The 17,753-nt window shown below is 40.9% G+C and overlaps 1 protein-coding gene across 1 annotated transcript in view; it reads right to left on the minus strand.

Annotated features, from left to right (window-relative positions):
* LOC108708756 (protocadherin Fat 3-like) overlaps window positions 1-12,737 on the minus strand; it is a 406,168-nt gene extending 393,431 nt beyond the window's left edge. The window contains exon 1 of the mRNA XM_041582699.1: window positions 12,242-12,737. The gene's annotated coding sequence lies outside the window, so the exon portion shown is untranslated. The remainder of the gene's footprint in view (window positions 1-12,241) is intronic.
* Window positions 12,738-17,753: the final 5,016 nt, after the last annotated feature.

Below are 17,753 nucleotides of genomic sequence, written 5' to 3' on the forward strand. Positions count from 1 at the left end.
TTTTTATTCAGCAGCTCTTCAATTTGCATTTGAAGCAATCTGGTTGCTAGGTTCCAAATTACCCTAGCAACCATGCACTGATTTGAATAAGAGACTGGAATATGAATAGGAGAGAGTCTGATAAGAAGGATCAGTAATAAAAAGTAACAATAACAATATATGTGTAGCCTTACAGAGCATTTGTTTTTTAGAAGGGGACAGCGACACCCATTTGAAAGTTGCAAAGAATCAGAAGAAAAAGACAAATAGCCATAAAACTATACAAAATAAATAATGAAAACCAATTGAAAAGTTGCTTAGAATTGGCCATTCTATAACATAATTAAAGTGACCTTAAAGGTAAACCACCCCTTTAAGGCATGAAGATCCAAATTACGGAAAGATCCATCCATTATCTAAAAACCCTAGGTCCCAACCATTCTGGATAACAGGTCCCACACCTCTATAATACCCCAGAACAGATGGCAAAATAATCAAGGTCAGAGAAGGGTGCAAAGGGTCCACCAGAAAGCATTAGACTGCAAAGCCAATTTCCCTTTATTTTTCATTCTCTCTTAACTTAAAAGTGAACAACCCGTTTAATTAAACTTTTAGTATGATGTAGAGAGCGATATCCTGAGACAATTTGCAATTGGTCTTCATTATTTTTTATTATTATTATTTGTGGTTTTTGAGTTATTTAGCTTTTTATTCAGCAGCTCTCAAGTTTTCAGTTTCAGCCATCTGGTTACTAGGGTCCAAATTACCCTAGCAACCATGCATTGATTTGAATAAGAGACTGGGATATGAATAGGAGAGGCCCGAATAGAAAGATGATTAATAAAAAGTAGCAATAACAATACATTTGTAGCCTTACAGAGCATTTGTTTTTTAGATGGGGTCAGTGACCCCCATTTGAAAGCTGGAAAGAATCAGAAGAAGGCAAATGATTAAAAACTGAAAAAAATGAAGGCCAAAGGCATAGTTGCTTAGAATTAGTATTCTATAACATACTAAAAGTTAACTAAAAGGTTAACCACCCCTTTAACTTTTCTTTAAATCATTATCCTTCCCTCTATTCCTCCCTTTAGGTTCTATGTATAGATGGGAGGCGGCCAGATATTAGTAGACAAGGACCATAGTTGGGTAAGAAGGAGGGTCCACCAGAGGTTTTCCAGATATACTGGTAAGTCAATCCAACACTATAGATAAATACAGTGCCAATCCCTTACATAGTGCTCCATGAACCCTGGTGCTATATGGGATCTGTTATCAGGAAACCTGTTATCCAGAAGCTCCGAATTATGGGAAAGGCATCTGCCATAGACTCCATTTTAATCAAGTAATGACATTATTTTTTTAATGATTTCCTTTTTCTGTGTAATAATAAAACAGTAGCTTGTACTTGATCCCAACTAAGATATAATTAATCCTTATTGGAAGCAAAACAATCATACTGGGTTTATTTAACGTTTAAATTATTTTTTTAGTAGACTTAAAGCATGAAGATCCCAATTACGGAAAGACCCCTTATCTGCAAAACTCCAGGTTCTGATCATTCTGGATACCAGGTCCCATACTGGTATAAATACAGTGTCAGTTTCATGTATAATACCCCCAGAACATGATGATAATGAACATGATGATAAATAACAGTGCCAATTCCATACATTCCAAATTACATGGAAGCATACATAAAGAGCCATATTCATATATAATGACCCCAAAACTCATGGCATTATAACTAAAAAGACAGGTTCATGCATAATACCCCCAGAACACATGGTGGTATAAATACAGTGACCCCAAAACTCATGGCATTATAAAAAAAAAGACAATTTCAGGTATAATACTCCCAGAACACATGGTGGTATAAATACAGTGTCAGTTTCATGTATAATACCCCTGAACACATGGTGGTATAAATACAGTGTCAGCAGAAGCGTCACTAGAGGGGGGCGGGCCCTGGTGAGTGACGCACAGCTGGGCCCTGCCCCTCCGAACGGCCGCATTTGGGCGCATTTGTCAGCGGCGCGCGGTCTACCGGGGGGCCCTGAGGGGGTGCGGGCCCTGGCCCGCTCGCACCCCCTGCTCCCCCCCTAGTTCCGCCACTGAGTGTCAGTTTCATGTATAATACCCCAAAACACATTGTGGTATAAATACAGTGTCAGTTTAATTTATAATACCCCGGAACACGTGGTATAAATACAGTGTCAGTTTAATGTACTGTATAATACCCCGGAACACATGGTGGTATAAATACAGTGTTAATTTCATGTATAATACGCCAGAACTCATGGTGGTATAAATACAGTATCAGTTTCATGTATAATACCCCAGAACTCATGGTGGTATAAATACAGTGTCAGTTTCATGTATAATACCCCAGAACTTATGGTGGTATAAATACAGTGTCAGTTTCATATATAATACCCCAGAACACATTGTGCTATAAATACAGTGTCAGTATTATGTATAATACCCCGGAACACATGGTGGTATAAATACAGTGTCAGTATCATGTATAATACTCCGGAACATGACACAATAAAAAAGTGCCAATCCCACATATTTCCATACATAATGCCCCAAACTAGAGTCCTGCACGGAACCAATTTCTAAGAACCGTACCCGACCTGAACCCGCAGCCTGCGACCCGAACCCGCATATTTACCCACTTTGATTAGCAACCCGACCCGCAACTGCCTCATCCGCAACCCAACCCGCAACCTGCCGACCACCATCAAACAGGAAGTGATGGCGCTGCAAACCGGTCATCAAAAGTGGGCGGGACAGAAACAAGTTTTGTAAAACTTTAAAAGGAGTAAAATATAGACAATATTACATAAGATAAGAAATTTAGATGAGACCCGCAACCCGACCCGCAACTCCGCAGACCCGCGGGTATACCCGCACCTGAAAATCCTCCCGTCATTCCGTAGGGTGCCCTCTTTTTTTGGGGTAACCCGCGGGTACCTGACCTGCTGCAGGACTCTACCCCAAACCTCATAATAACGTAAATAAACAGACAGTGTCTTGCATAATATCCCCAGAACACATGGTGGTATAAATACTGTGCCGGTTACATGTAATATTTTACAGACAAGAAAAATAGAGTGCCGATGTCATAGATTCCGTAACAAATAAAGTCATTACCATATATAATGCCCCCAGACACATGACAGCATAAATATAGTGTCAGTTTAATGTGAAATAACCCCAGAACACATGGCATGATAAATGCAGTGCCAACACATGTATAATACATCCACTGTGCTTGTTGAATGAAAATCAGTGGGACTGGTTTAGGGAGGGTTTAGAGAGTCCTTAGTGGACCAAGGGGAAGAGGTTTATTTTCTTGTACACTTTCTACCACTGCATAGAACTGGTGTAAAACAACCCATGCACACCAGCACTAACCTGGCCATGAAGGGAACATTGCTTGTTGTGACAGCCCAACTAGTGAGCCAAATCAGGATGATCTACCATAGAGGCCCATAAGCACAAGACTGAATTCATGATCTTACGTCGACCTTCACTTATAGGGGTTTCCTCATCTTTTTGGCCCCATGCACGGCCCAATGAGCTAACAAAGGAGAGAGTGCACTATCCAACTACTGTAACTGCCATGTCTGTGAGAGAGTGCAGATATCTACCTACTGTAACTGCCCTGTCTGTTAGAGAGTGCAGCTATTTACCTACTGTAACTGCCATCTGTTAGAGAGTGTCGATATCTACCTACCTACGTGGCCCTTCACTTATAGGGGTTTCCTCATCCTTTTGGCCCCATGCATGGCCCAATGAGCTAACAAAGGGGAGAGTGCACTATCTATCTACTGTAACTGCCATGTCTGTGAGAGAGTGCAACTATCTATCTACTGTAAGTGCCATGTCTGTGAGAGAGTGCAGCTATCTACCTACTGTAGCTGCCATGTTTGTGAGAGAGTGCAGCTATCTATGAACTGTAACTGCCATGTCTGTGAGAGAATGCTGCTATTTACCCACTGTAACCGCCATGTCTGTGAGAGAGTGCAGCTATCTGCCTACTGTAGCTGCCATGTTTTTGAGAGAGTGCTGCTATTTACCCACTGTAATTGCCCTGTCTGTGAGAGACTGCAGCTACCTACTGTAAGTGCCATGTCTGTGAGAGAGTGCAGCTATCTACCTACTGTAGCTGCCATGTTTGTGAGAGAGTGCAGCTATCTATCTACTGTAACTGCCATGTCTGTGAGAGAGTGCTGCTATTTACCCACTGTAACTGCCATGTCTGTGAGAGAGTCCAGCTATCTACCTACTGCAACTGCCACCTGTGAGAGAGTTCAGCTATCTGCCTACTACAACTGCCCTGTCTGTGTGAGAGTGCAGCTATCTGCCTACAGTTAATGCCCTGTCTGTGAGAGAGTGTCACTATCTACTGTATCTACCCTTCTCTTATACAGCAGGCTGCTACCTACCTGCAGTAAGAGAGCTATACACAAGAGCAAACACAAATGCTTGCTATTCAGATGGAGTTCCCTAGAGGAACCCTTGGCAACCCCTAAACTCCCAGCATGCATTTTAATTGAATCTAATGGCAAAATATAAAACATTGATCAGGTACAAGCAAACTACTGCAGGTACAAATGAGCAACGGATGAGCTTGATAGCGAGATGAGCCTTCTGGGTTTACACTAGGTACATATTTATATATAGAGAGAGCGTGCGCACAAGTCAATCCCAATGGCAGATGTGCAGCCAACCATTTCAAATGGAAGATTTGGACATAATAAAGAGGCTGCTCAGTCCTCCTTTGCTGTGTAACCAAGTGTAGCGCTCTATTTAGGCCCAGGAATACAGCCATTACCGACACTTCCAATGAAGAAGAATAGAGAGCGGAATAAAACTGCAACAGAGAATCACACTACCCCAGAGACACTTTACAGGACAAAGGAAAGGTGCAACACTGAGTGCTATAAAGAGTTGTGGCTCCATTTAGTATATTAGTTATAGGAGGTCTATTCTTAGCAAGTTTTTATTTGGTCTTCATTTTTTGTCATAGTTTTTGAAATGATTTGCCTTCCTCCTCTTCTTATTTCCAGCTTTCAGATGGGGAGGGGGGCAGGGTCACTGACCCTAGCAGCCAAAAAACGATTGCTTTATAAGTTTGTCGTTGATTTTTATTACTCACCTTGGTATTCAAGGCCCCACTTTTTCATCTTCTAGGGTCTCATTTAAACCACTGCCTGGTTACTAGGGTAAACTAAACTCAAACAGGCAGTTGTGACCCAAACAGCCCTAAGAAAAATCAAACCGTTCAGGTCACAACCAAACAAGTAGCACCCTAACCTGTGGGAAGGCACGTTTTCTGTGATAGGTGCCCAATAAAGACATTCACTGTCAGTTTATAGGGTTAGGGAAAGCTTGAGACCTAGGGTTTTCTGGATACAGAAGCTTTCCGTAAAGTGGAGCACCCTTTTCTAAACCCTAAAAATTAATAGGACTAAAAACGCCATGTTTCATATACTGAACTTATTGCACGAGGCTAAAGTTTCAGCTTGTCAATAGCAGCAATGATCCAGGACTTCAAACTTGTCACAGGGGGTCACCATCTTGGAAAGTGTCTGTGACACTCACATGCTCAGTGGGCTCTGATTGGCTGTTGAGAAGCTAAGCTTAGGGCTCGTCACTAATTATCCAGCAGAAAATGAGCTTCCCCTGTAATATAAGCTGATGCTACAGGGCTGATTATTAAATTCTGATGCTAATTGCACTGGTTTTTGTGCTGCCATGTAGTAATTATCTGTATTAATTACTAATCAGCCTTATATTGTGACATTTCTATTCTATGTGTACTGTATATTGTGAGTGGGTCCCTAAGCTCAGTAAGTGACAGCAGCACAGAGCATGTGCAGTCAATCAGCAGAAAAGAAGATGGGGAGCTACTGGGGCATCTTTGGAGACACAGATCTTTACTGCTAAAGGGCTGTGGTTGCCTTGGGCTGGTACAGAAGCACAAAACATAATGTACAACATTTTTACCTACTTCTTTAGTTTTACTTTCCTTGTCTTTTAAAGGGGCTTTCACCTTTAAATTAACTTGTAATATAATGTAGAGCACTGCTCCAGGCTCATGAGTAACATGTTGCTCTCCAACCCCTTGGATGTTGCTTCCAGGGGCCTCAAAGCAGGTGATTATTTTTGAATTCCAGGCTTGGAGGCAAGTTTTGGTTGTATAAAAACCAGATGTACTGCCAAACAGAGTCTCTTGTAGGCTGCCAGTCCTCATAGGGGCTACCAATAGCCAATCACAGCCCTTATTTGGCACCCCAGGGACTTTGTTCATGCTTGTGTTGCTCCCCAAATCTTTTTCCAATTGAATGTGGTTCATAGGTTAAAAAGGTTGGGGACCCCGGAATTAGAGAGTGAGACAAGTTGCAATTGGTTGTACATATTTTTATTTGTGGTTTTTAGGTTATTTAGTTTTTATTCAGCAGCTCTCCAGTTTACAGTTGCTAGAGTCCAAATTACCCTAGCAACCATGCATTGATTTGAATAAGAGACTGGGATATGAATAGGAGAGGCCTGAATAGAAAGATGAGTAATAAAAAGTAATAACAATACATTTGTAGCCTTACAGAAAATGTTTTCTTTAGATGGGATCAGTGACGCCCATTTGAAAGCTGGAAAAAAATCAGAAGAAGAAAACAAAAATATAACAAAGAAAAAATAAGGGCCAACTGAAAAGTTGTTCAGAATTAGCCACTTTATAACATACTAATAGTTAACTTAAAGATGAACCACCCCTTTAACAGAAAATTTGGTCCAGGGCTGTTTTAATACAATAAATGTACAAAAATGCAATAGCAATAACAATAAATTTGTAGCATTACAGAGCATTTGTTTTTTGAGATGGGGTCAATGACCCCCATTTGAAAGCTGGAAAGAATCAGAAGAAGGCAAATAATTAATAAAACTATAACAAAAAAATAAATAATAAATAATAAAGACCAATTGAAAAGTTGTTTAGAATAGGCCATTCATATAGTATAACAAAAGTCCACTTAAAAGTGAACCACACCTTTAAGTCTACTAAAAATTAGGGAATCTGCCTCTTTTTCAGCAGGATTCGGATTTGGTCAAATCCTTCTGCCTGGCCGAACCGAATCTTAATTTGCATATGCAAATTAGGGGCAGGGAGGGAAATTGCGTGACTTTTTGTCCTAAAAAAAGGAAGTAAAAAATGTTTTCCCCTTCCCACCCTAATTTGCATATGCAAATTAGGATTTGGTTCGGTATGCGGCCGAATCTTTATGAAGAATTCCAGGGGTTCGGTCGAATCCAAAATAATGGATTTGGTGCATCCCTACTAAAAATCCCTTAGAAATGATTAACCAAATGCACATTAAATTATTGTCAGGTAAACCACACGTTCCTTTGCCAGGGGGTGTGGCTTTCTAAGGATATTTGCATATTTAGGTTGATAAATTCCATTGCAGACAGGTAACACATTGTCCGTTATTTTTGCTTTAAAGGGGTTGTTCAACTTTAAATAAGCTTTTAGCATGATCTGAACAGTGCTATTCTGAGACAATTTGCAATTGGTTTTAACCTTTTATTCTTTGCGGTTTTTGAGTTATTTAGCTTTTTATTCAGCAGATCTCCAGTTTAAAATTTCAGCAATCTGGTTGCTAGGGTCCAAAATCCCCTAGCAACCATGCATTGATATGCATAGGAGAGGCCTGAATAGAAAGATGAGTAAAAGAAAGTAGCAATAAAAATACATTTGTTGCTTTACAGAGCATTTGTTTTTAGATGGGGTCAGTGACCCCCATTTGAAAGCTGGAAAGACTCAAGAGAAGAAGGCACATAATTAAAAAAATTATAAAAAAGGAAAACTGAGAAAAAAAAAACCACCAAAACAAATGAAACATTAAACTCCGCTTGCGCTCCTCTTCAGAAAAGGGGATCCGACGATCCATTGTGCGGCACTCGATTTCTCCTCCCTGCTTTCCTTATAGGAGATGGAGGAGAAATCGAGCGCCGCACGATGGATCGTCGCCCTGTCGCCTTTTCTGAAGAGGAGTGCAAGCGGAGTTTCGGTAAGTTATTTCTTAATAAAGGCTTTGTGATTTTAAAGATTCATTTGTCTTGGTGGTTTTTTTTCTATGTATACTAATAACGTTTTTAAAAAATGTATTTAATGTTACCGGTCCTTTAAATGTGAACCACTCCTTTAAAGGTGAGAGTGGAGTTTGTATGTTTTAGTAAAAGAGGTATGAGGGTATGTGAAGTCATGGCTAAGTACCTTTATACATGAGCGGGAGCTGTCATAGGCATAGCCACAAGGCTTGGTGGCACATGACTCTGGGACCTACGGTGGCCTTATTGGCACAAACAAATTTAGATCATTCACTTTGCAGGGAGCAGGTGAGGAATACAAAATAAAAACACACTGGGATATAGGTATTTAGCACAGAGGAGTCGGCACTGAATTCTCCCCTTGGGCTTCTAGTTACTGCCCTAAAAGCTGCCATAGTGATTGCTTCAGTGCTGGCGTTGTCAGAAAACAATATCAGTACAAAAAGAGGATTTCTACCACTAGGGGTGCTGCTGTTCTGAGCTGCGTTGGGCACAAACTCACACATGTAGAAATATGACAATATCCTTTGCAAGTATAATGAGTAAAGGCAATGATACATTTCATTGGCTGTCTTGCGTGGCGCTGCCATACCGAGTGGACACACTTCTGTACAAGCGCCGATACAAATCAGCAGATCTTGTGCAGGAATGTGCTCATAACCCCGCTGTTCCCTCAGCCCCTGCAGCCCAGCAACAGAGCACCATGAGCAGCGACACTCCCTCCCCTCCTCCCGCTCAGCAGCACCAGCTCTGGCCCAAATCCACAGGGGGGGAATCCGCTCCGAGATCACTTTTCACATTCTGTTCACTGAATTACACCCGTAACCGTAGAAACTGCCTGGGAAGAGTGAGAGAGAGAAGTTGCTTTTTTTTTTTTCTCTTTTTTTTCCCGTCTGGAAGGACAAATCAAAGCAAAGAAATCGCCACCAAAATAAAATCCCCGATGAAAATGCCAAAGCGAAGAAAAAAAGATCAGATGGGAGTGTGGAAGGGAATCTGGGGCAATCTCTGAATAAATTATCTGGAAGTTTTTTTCCTGCCCCCCCCCATTCCATTTAAAGGCACAAACAAACTGTTTCGCCAAAGATACGGAATTAACCCTTCAACTGCCTGTGTAATCCGACTCCCCTTAAAGTGGGTTGTTCGACTTTAAATTAACTTTTAGTATGATGTAGAGAGTGATATTCTGAGACTATTTGCAATTGGTTTACAATTTTTATTATTTGTGGTTTTTGAGTTATTTAGTTTTTTATTCAGAAGCTCTCCAGTTTGCAAGGTCAGCCATCTGGTTGCTAGAGTCCACATTACCCTAGCAACCATGCATTGATTAGAATATGAGAGAGGCCTGAATAGAAAGATGAGTAATAAAGAAGTAGTAATAACAATAAGGGGTTTATTTATAAAGCTCTGAATACCCGAAATCGGAAAAATTCTGATTTTTCGGACCATAAAAAAATATCATACTTTTTATTAAAGTCCGATGGTAAGAAAACTCAGAATTCGAAAACCCGGCATCTCAAAGCTCTCGGGGTCCTGTATTAGTCAATGGGGAAGGTCCCAGTGTCTACGCTGCTTTCAGTACCGATATCCGATTTCGGGGATTTTGGGCCAAAAAGTCTGAAAACTTCGAAAAATTCATGTTTTTTACGGAAAAGTGTGAAAACTTTGGACTTTTCAGGCGAAGTTTGCCCTAACATATTTTTTGAACGATACCGTAAATAAGGTCCATTCGGGAATTCGGAGTTGCTCAGGATTTTTATCTTAGAAATACTGAGATAAATTCGGAGCTTGATAAATAACCCCCTTAAATTTGTAGCCTTATAGAACATTTGAATTTAGATGGGGTCAGTGACCCCCCCATTTGAAAGCTGGAAAGTGTCAGAAGAACAAGGCAAATAATTAAAAAACTATAAAAAATAAATAATGAAGACCAATTGAAAAGTTCCTTAGAATCGGTCATCCTACAACATACTAAAGGTGAACTTAAAGTTGAACCATTCCTTTAAAGAGGCAAACACCTGCCGGTAGTTGTGTTATAAAATTATGACAACTACAGGAGCCAATGAAAAGAGCAGATGAATTAACTCCTCTTGTGCCAAAGAGTTTTATCTGGCTCCCCCATTCTCTAAAAGCCCACCCAGGGTCCCAGGCTGCTGTAAATCCTACCATGGAAGCTTTATTCATGCTCAGAACTTTGGGAAGTGCCACCACTTGTCTGTGCCAGGCACAAAGCTGAGAGAATGGGCGAATGGGTGGGTTTTGCCTCCCGGGTGACCTTGACGGAGCCCCTAATAAAGCGAGAGGCTCTGCATTGAAACCAATTCAGGGCGGGGGGGGGGGGCAGCACATGGGGTTATAGTAGGGAAATCTTGCAGCCAGAAGAAACTTAGAAAACAACCTGCTACTTTTTGCAGTTGGTCTTCTTTAAATTTCTATAATAAAAATACAAAAAAAAAAGAGGGGAAAAAAAGGCAATGCTTCATCCATCCCTAGTATGAACATGGAATTGAAAAAGTTACTTGCCAGGCAGACTTTCCCTTTAATGGAATGCGTTGGAATAGAGAAGCCTCGGTCAGCAAATCACTCATCCAACAGACCGGACAAAAGTTTCCTTTCAGGGAGGGCCTCAGCACGGAGAGACAAGGGTATTTTTTATATATAAAATAAATGGCGTTTTCCAGCAAGTGCCGGCTCTCGGCTCGGGAATCCGCTGTAAAGAATCGCAGCGGGGATTAACCCCCGCAGCTCCCAGCCTTGAGGATACAGAGCGGTCCAGCAGGGAGCTAGAGAGGGAGACAGGCTGAGGAGTGATTGATGGGATGATGCTCACAGATCCCCTTCCTAAGCATCTTCTACATACAGGCCAATAATCATTCTCATAGCCATACATACACCCGGCTGTTGCTGAACTACAACTGACAACATGCCTTGACAGTCATCAAACCTGGGGGTTGTAAGCATCACAGATACAGCATGTATACTCATGGGGCTATATATATATATATTATTGCATACATTTTATAACAGTATCCACCCCAAGTACTGAAAGGATCACCATATAGTGCAATACCTGATACAGAAATATATATAATATATATCAGCTCAGTGTTGTGAAATCCATTTGGAGACAGAACAGACACTTACACCCATTCCATAGAATTCTCTTTCAACAGCGGCTTTGTGACAGCGATAGCACAGAAGCACACGACTGGGATGTAGAGGTATGTCGCATGTGTAACGCCACTGAATTGGGCAATTTATAGCGATACATTGATAAATAGATAGATGAATGGAAAGATAGATAGATAGATAGATAGATAGATAGATAGATAGATAGATAGATAGATAGATAGATAGACAAATAGACAAATAGATAGACAAATAGATAGACAAATAGATAGATGATAAAGAGATTGATAAATGAATGTAGATGATAAAGGGATAGATGCATAGACACATAGTTAATAGATGAATAGATAGATAGATAGATAGATAGATAGATAGATAGATAGATAGATAGATAGATAGATAGATAGATAGATAGAGATAGATAGATAGATAGATAGATAGATAGATAGATAGATAGATAGATAGTAGAAAAAGAGATAGATAGATGAGTAGATAGCGAGAGAGTGTGAGAGAGAGAGAGAGAGAGAGAGAGATGATAGATAGATAGATAGATAGATAGATAGATAGATAGATAGATAGATAGATAGATAGATAGATAGATGATTAGATAGATGAGAGAGAGAGAGAGAGAGAGAGAGAGAGAGAGAGAGATACTGTAGAGAGAGAGAGAGAGAGAGAGAGAGAGAGAGAGAGAGAGAGAGATACTGTAGAGAGAGAGAGAGAGAGAGAGAGATACTGTAGATAGATAGATAAATAGATAGATAGATAGATAGATAGATAGATAGATAGATAGATAGATAGATAGATGATAGATAGATAGATAGAAATAGAAACAGAGAGAGAGAGAGATGATAATGATAGAGAGAGAGAGAGAGAGAGAGAGAGAGAGAGAGAGAGAGAGAGTTAGATGATAGATGGAGGAATATATATAGATGATATATAAAGAGATAAGACACAAGTAGACAGTGAGTTGAGTACAAATAAAGGGGACACTATGAGTAGGAATAAAACATACCCCACAATGTGCAGTCACTGGTGAGAGAGCTGTAAAGCCAATGGATGAGGTTAGAGCAGCAGCGCTGATAGGAATAAAGAGAAGAGCAGCATCAGATCCAATGATGAAGTGTCGGTAGTGACCCAGTCACGGGCCTCCGCTCCCACAGGCACAAAGTTTCCCCACAGACCCGGTGCAGGTGGGAAGTTTCCAGGCGCTGCGAGTCGGAGCTGAGATCCAGGGACAAGACAAAGGGAGAGGGTCGGGGGGATCAGTCACGAGGCACCGGCCGTTCTGTGTTCGGGTCCCTGTCTCGGCTGCAGCTCCGGGAGTCACACACATCCGAATATGAGAAGCTCGTCCCGCACGGACAGACTATTACACTGAGAGCCCAACACTGATCTCTTCCTCCTGCTCCTGCTACTGCTGAGACACAACTCCCTGCCCACCAATCAGAGCGCAGCCTCAGCCTAGCGCTGATATAAAGGCCATGCAAACCCCACAATAACGTTCTGCAGAGCCTTATAAGCCTCATTCACTTATACACCTATTCAAGTGACTTGTAAACTTAACTGCTATAGAAAATACTGTCTGTCCTGTGCTGTGATGGTTCTGACTCCTGAAACAATGTAGCTGATGAACATGCCAGGAGGAGAACTGATTCGTTCAAAAACAGGGGTGGTTCACCTTTAGGTTAAGTTTTAGTTTGCTATAGAATGGCTAATCCTAAACAACTTTTCAATTGGTCTTCATTATTTTATTTTATTTTTTATACTTTTTGCATTATTTGCCTTCTTCTTCAGACTCTTTCCAGCTTTCACATGGGGGTCACTGACCCCATCTTAAAACCAAATGCTCTGTAAAGCTACAGATTTATTATTACTTTATTTTTTATTACTCAGCTTTCTACTCAGGCCTCTCCCATTCATATTCCAGTCTCTCATTCAAATCAATGCATGGTTGCTAGGGTAGTTTGGACCCTAGCAGCCAGACTGTGTTAGTTGTAAACTGGAGTGCTGCTGAATAAAAAGCTAAATGACTCAAAAACCACAAATAATAAAAAATTAAAACCTATTGCAAATTATCTCAGAATATCAGTCTCCACATCATACTAAAAGTTAACTCAAAGGTGGACATCCCCTTTAAGAGTCAGAAAGGAATAAACAAATGTTTTTTTCTTTTTAGCCATGACCCTTAGGGCTGTCACATGTTTTACATACAAATGAATGGGGGTCAGAAGTGGCAGATCCTGGCACATCCATAGCCTTGCGATGGCCCATGAGGGCCGGGGCCCACCGAGTCCGACCCTGCTATGCACTATTTTGGATTCAGCCAAACCTCTGAATCCTGCGCAAAAGATTTGTCTGAATACCGGACCAAATCCTAATTTGCATATGCAAATCAGGGCATATGCAAATTAGGGGTGGGAAGGGGAAAACATTTTTGATTTCCTTGTTTTTTGACAAAAAGTCACACAATTTCCCTCCCTGATGCTACTTTGCATATGCAAATTAGAATTCGGATTCGGTGCATCCCAACTTCCTACTGATCCAGAAATGGCTCTGAGTGGCATTAAGCATGGCATACAGTAAGGACAGGCACAAGGGAGGGAACATGTAGTGTTTTGTTGCTGCTAATAAACTACATTTTTGCAGATATTCTGCCTTGGATTGCTCTTCTCATTCTACTAGTTACAAGGGAGGGAACCTATGGGCTCTATTATTTCTAGGGTCATTCAAAGAAACATTTAATACTGTTGATATAAGATGTACAAGTTTGCATTTTGCTGGTGCTACATGATCAGAACCAATGGCCCTTCTCCTGACCTATAATCATGTTCATCTTTAGAATCAACTGTTGTCTCAGTTTTGGTGACGACCCTGATTTTAGATCAGGGGTGCCCACAAGATAGATCGGGATCTACCAGTAGACCTTTAGCTGGTGATCAGTAGATCCCAAGACATTGTCAACAAACAGCCTGACTAAATCACCCTCCTTTTTCATGCTTTATTTAAGACATTTATGTTAATGTTACATAAGAAATAGTTGTTTGTCATATGTCACAATATAAATTCTCTTATAAATTAAATTAATTTAAGGAATATTTTTCATGGAACAGAATGCTAACAATGCTATTATGCAACATCACTAAAAGTAGACCTCACATTAGTAAAGTATGGGCACTCCTGTTTTAGACCAAATGTCCTACTTTTGTCCTATTGTGACATATAATGAAGTGCATGATCAGAACCAATATAGGACAATAGCAGTTGGATCTGATGAGCCCCAAGCTAAAAGCAAACTAGTCCTGGTGACCCAAACAAGTTGGATAGAATCTTGATCACAACTAACTTTCCTACTCTTTTCCTATATAATCAGATCCATTATCAGAACCGACTTCCCTTCTCTTGTCCATGATCTGAATCAACTACCTCTATGATATAACCAGGACCATGATCAGAACCAACTACCTCTGTGGTATAACCAGGACCATGATCAGAACCAACTAACTCTATGATATAATCAGGACCATGATCAGAACCAACCACCTTTATGATATAATCAGGACCATGATCAGAAGCAACTACCTCTATGATATAATTAGGACCATGATCTGAACCAAGTTGTCGCATAATCAGGGCCATGATCAGAACCAACTAACTCTATGATATAATCAGGACCATGATCAGAACCAACCACCTCTATGATATAATCAGGACCATGATCAGAACCAACCACCTCTATGATATAATCAGGACCATGATCAGAACCAACTACCTCTATGATATAATCAGGACCATGATCAGAACCAACTACCTCTATGATATAATCAGGACCATGATCAGAACCAACTACCTCTATGATATAATCAGGACCATGATCAGAACCAACCACCTTTATGATATAATCAGGACCATGATCAGAAGCAACTACCTCTATGATATAATTAGGACCATGATCTGAACCAAGTTGTCGCATAATCAGGGTCATGATCAGAACCAACTGTTCTCCTGGTCTCCTATAATCAGGGCCAGGATCTTATGAGACATCATGGCAGCTGTTGCTACATTAGCCCAGATGCACATAAATACGCATCAGAAGAATGTTTTCTGGATATATAAAGGAAACATAAATTACATGTATAAGAGGAGTAATATTAAAGCATTTATTACAGGGGTAGACACATGAAAAGCAATGTTACTATTTGCCTTCTGTAGTGTAGTGTCCATGCCACAAAACTGCTGCCAAGTCATTCACACCACTTTATTGCATACACATGGATCCAATCGGTGCCCACCCCACGGGAGGCCTGGCAACATGCCATAGAGGTTGCTTTATAAACCTATTAAATCTATGGGACTAGGCCTCATGATGAGACTTATTCCAGAGATTGAAGGGCGACGAGATGCCTGGATTTGTGTGTAATGTGCATCAGGGTGCTGGCTTTATACTGGGAATCAGTAGGGGCAAACTTGGCAACTTCTACCTTAATATTAGTGTGTGGCCCAGTTTTAGAGGCACCCCTTTTGGTAAAAATTGTGTTATATTCCCATTGTGTATAGATAAGAGCTATGCATTGTGGTACAGTGGTTATAACACTGTTTACTGTTGAGTGGGTTGAGTTTTCCTCTAACCCACACCCGCCCTGCACCCTCCCAACCCAAACCCAGCCCGGGGCGCTCCATCCGCTCTATTTATAGACCCGAGATGATGTCACAAAAGGGGTGGGGCAGGCGCTAGTCTATAAAGTGACGGGCTAGAAGCAGCCAGCGTGAGGTCGCGGGCAGGGAGAGCGGAAGGGAGCACTCAACCCAAACCCGAAGATATTTTGCAGTAGTCAGCCAGAACCAGCCTGACCCGCAGGTTTTGGACTGACCCGCACATCATTAGTACCGATACCTTACAGTGATGGAGTCCTAGGTTTAATTCAAGCCCAGGGCGCTATCTGCAAGGAGTTTGTATATTCTACTTATATCTATGGGAATTTCCTTCCACTTCCCCAAAAACACACAGGCAGGTTAATTGGACCCTGATAAATTTGACCCTAGTGTTTGTGACTATAATAGGAATCTTAGCTAAGGTAAGCTCCACTGGGACAGGGACTGGCTGGAATGATGAACAATCTCTGTATTGTTTCGGAGACATATAAATACATGTTTAAAGGGAACCTGTCTCCTTCAAAAAATTATTCCAAATCCTATTGTATGATGTTAGTTAAGCAAAATAAACTGTATTTACACTATAAACATTATTTTAATATTTGTTTTTTTTTATCATCTTGGAATTCATAATCACAGCACAAAGGCCGTTTTGTAGACAATGTTATTGAGGCAAGCATTGCATCATGTCAAAATCTAGTTTATGTGCTAGAATGGGGGACCTGATACCCCTTCCCATACACAAGTATTTGGCTTTTTATTCAGCAGCTCTCCAGGTTGCAATTTCAGCAATCTGGTTGCTAGGATCCCAATTATGCCAGCAACCATGCATTGATTTGGATAAGAGACTGGAATATGAATAGGAGAGGCCTGAATAGAAAGAAGAGTACTAAAAAGTAGCAATAACAATAAACGTGTAGCCTTACCATTAATAACCATTAATACAGTGTATTTTCTATTCTTTAAAATGACCTGATATAACCTGTAGACACTAGACTCCGGATGTTTCCAGCTTTTTAAGACCGAGTGAACTCAATCTGACCGAATAAAACGTTTCTAGCAGGACTTTATGGCAGGAGACTCAATGTGACGGATTCCCGAAGCCTCCAACCCACAATCACCTCCTGGCTGACTCCATATCTGCCGCTCAGCACTATCTCTGCTGTTATTCCCACTCCCAGCAGCAAGGGGAATTGTATTTTCCTGCTGGAAACAATGTGGTGCAGATTTCTACTATATATCAAGCTGTGCCACTATGTGCCTGCTAGTTACTCATTTCAGTTGGGGCCGAGCTGCAATAAGATTAGGCCATGATACTCTGAGATTTTTCTTGGTGAAGTTGTTTGGCTCTGCAAGAAATGTCCTGGCTTAGCACTGGGTTTCACTCAGCTGTTCTGTCAGGAATGAACTGGCTGCCAGATTTACTCTAGCAACAGATTGCTCCAGTGTATTTACCTTCCCCTTACATCTGTCACTAAGTGCCTCGCTACAGGGGAAAGGAGCGAATGGGAAAGAAAGACAGAACCGAGAAATTAAGAGAAATATAGATAGGAAGGGAGGGAAACAGAGGCGAGAGAGGAAGAAAGAAAGGAAAGAAGAAAGAGAGAAGGAAGGAAGGAAGGAAGGAAGAAACAGAGAGAAAAAGAAAGCAACAAGGAAAGGTAGGAAGGAAGGAAGGAAGCAAGGAAGGAAGAGAAAGAAAGAAAGAAAGAAAGAAAGAAAGAAAGAAAGAAAGAAAGAAAGAAAGAAAGAAAGAAAGGGAAGGAAGGAACAGAGAGAAAAAGAAAGCAACACAGAAAAAAAAAGAGAAATATTAAAAGAAAGATAGATAGGAAGGGAGGGAAACAGAGGCAAGAGAGGAAGAAAGGTAAAAA

This window comes from Xenopus laevis, chromosome 2L (genome assembly GCF_017654675.1).
Source record: "Xenopus laevis strain J_2021 chromosome 2L, Xenopus_laevis_v10.1, whole genome shotgun sequence".
Classification (NCBI taxonomy): domain Eukaryota; kingdom Metazoa; phylum Chordata; class Amphibia; order Anura; family Pipidae; genus Xenopus; species Xenopus laevis.